Here is a 2,958-nt window from a genome sequence, read left to right as displayed (position 1 = left end):
TGAGCAGAGCGAAGGGGACGGGAGAGAGAGTATCTGGAGACTGTCATTTATAAGGTAACCACTGTAACTGTCATTTATAAGGTAACCACTGTGACTGTCATTTATATGGTAACCACTGTGACTGTCATTTATAAGGTAATCACTGTGATTACTTTATAAATGACAGTCACAGTGGTTACCTTATAAATGACAGTCACAGTGGTTACCTTATAAATGACAGTCACAGTGATTACCTTATAAGTGACAGTCACAGTGATAACTATATAAATGACAGTCACAGTGGTTACCTTATAAATGACAGTCACAGTGGTTACCTTATAAGTGACAGTCACAATGATTACCTTATAAATGACAGTCACAGTGGTTACTTTATAAATGACACCGTGATTACCTTATAAATTACAGTCACAGTGGTTACTTTATAAATGACACAGTGATTACCTTATAAATGACAGTCAGTGGTTACTTTGTCATTTATAAGGTAACCACTGTGACTGTCATTTATAAGGTAATCACGGTGTCATTTATAAAGTAACCACTGTGACTGTCATTTATAAGGTAATCATTGTGACTGTCACTTATAAGGTAACCACTGTGACTGTCATTTATAATTTAATCACTGTGATTGTCATTTATAAGGTAACCACTGTGACTGTCATTTATATGGTAACCACTGTGACTGTAATTTATAAGGTAACCACTGTGACTGTCATTTATAAGGTAATCACTGTGATTACTTTATAAATGACAGTCACAGTGATTACCTTATAAATGACAGTCACAGTGATTACCTTATTAGTGACAGTCAAAGTGGTTACCTTATAAATGACAGTCACAGTGGTTACTTTATTAGTGACAATCACAGTGGTTACCTTATAAATGACAGTCACAGTGGTTACTTTATTAGTGACAGTCACAGTGGTTACCTTATAAATGACAGTCACAGTGATTACCTTATAAATGAGTCACAGTGATTACCTTATAAATGACAGTCACAGTGATTACCTTATAAATGAGTCACAGTGATTACCTTATAAATGAGTCACAGTGATTACCTTATAAATGACAGTCACAGTGATTACCATATAAATGACAGTCACAGTGATTACCTTATTAGTGACAGTCACAGTGGTTACCTTATGAATGACAGTCACAGTGGTTACTTTATTAGTGACAGTCACAGTGGTTACCTTATAAATGACAGTCACAGTGATCACATTTTTAGTGACACAGTGGTTACCTTATTAATGACAGTCACAGTGGTTACCTTTTAAGTGACAGTCACAGTGGTTACCTTATAAATGACAGTCACAGTGGTTACCTTATAAATGTCAGTCACAGTGGTTACCTTATAAATGACAATCACAGTGGCTACCTTTATAAATGACAGTCATAGTGGTTACCTTATAAGTGACAGTCACAGTAGCTACTTTATAAATGACAGTCACAGTGGTTACCTTATAAGTGACAGTCACAGTGGTTACCTTATAAATGACAGTCACAGTGGTTACCTTATAAGTGACAGTCACAGTGGTTACCTTATAAATGACAATCACAGTGGTTACTTTATAAATGACAGTCACAGTGATTACCTTATAAATGACAGTCACAGTGGTTACCTTATAAATGACAGTCACAGTGGTTACCATATAAATGACAGTCACAGTGGTTACCCTATAAATGACAGTCACAGGGGTTACCTTATAAATGACAGTCACAGTGGTTACCTTATAAATGACAGTCACAGTGGTTACGTTATAAATGACAGTCACAGTAGTTACCTTATAAATGACAGTCACAGTGATTACCATATAAATGACAGTCACAGTGGTTACCTTATAAGTGACAGTCACAGGGATTACCTTATAAATGACAGTCACAGTGGTTACCTTATTAATGACAGTCACAGTGGTTACCTTATAAATGACAGTCACAGTGATTACCTTATTAATGACAGTCACAGTGGTTACCTTAAAAATGACAGTCACAGTGATTACCTTATAAATGACAGTCACAGTGGTTACCTTATAAATGACAATCACAGTGATTACCGTATAAATGAGTCACAGTGGTTACCTTATAAATGACACTCACAGTGGTTACCTTATAAATGAAAGTCACAGTGATTACCTTATAAATGACAGTCACGGTGGTTACCTTATAAGTGACAGTCACAGTGATTACCTTATAAATGACAGTCACAGTGGTTACCTTATAAATGACAGTCACAGTGATTACCTTATAAATGACACTCACAGTGGTTACCTTATAACTGACAGTCACAGTAATTACCTTATAAATGACAGTCACAGTGATTACCTTATAAATGACAGTCACAGTGGTTACCTTATTAATGACACTCACAGTGGTTACCTATAAATGACACTCACAGTGGTTACCTTATAAATGACAGTCACAGTGGTTACTGTACAAATGACACTCACAGTGGTTACCTTATAAGTGACAGTCACAGTGGTTACCTTATAAATTACACTCACAGTGATTACCTTATAAATGACACAGTGGTTACCTTATAAGTGACAGTCACAGTGATTACCTTATAAATGGCAGTCACAGTGGTTACCTTATAAATTACACTCACAGTGGTTACCTTATAAATAACAATCACAGTAGTTACCTTATAAATTACACTCACAGTGGTTACCTTATAAGTGACAGTCACAGTGGTTACTTTATAAGTGACAGTTACAGTGATTACATTATAAATGGCAGTGACATTGATTACCTTTTAAATGGCAGTCACAGTGGTTACCTTATAAATGACGCTCACAGTGGTTACTTTATAAATAACAATAACAGTAGTTACCTTATAAATGACACTCACAGTGGTTACCTTATAAGTGACAGTCACAGTGGTTACAACAGATTCCGCAGCACTATAAACAAAGGGGAGTACGGCAAAACAATTAAAGGGATACAAATGGGTAGAGGGCCCTG

Source organism: Bombina bombina, chromosome 1 (assembly GCF_027579735.1).
Source record: "Bombina bombina isolate aBomBom1 chromosome 1, aBomBom1.pri, whole genome shotgun sequence".
Classification (NCBI taxonomy): Eukaryota; Metazoa; Chordata; class Amphibia; order Anura; family Bombinatoridae; genus Bombina; species Bombina bombina.
This window is presented reverse-complemented; position numbering follows the sequence as displayed.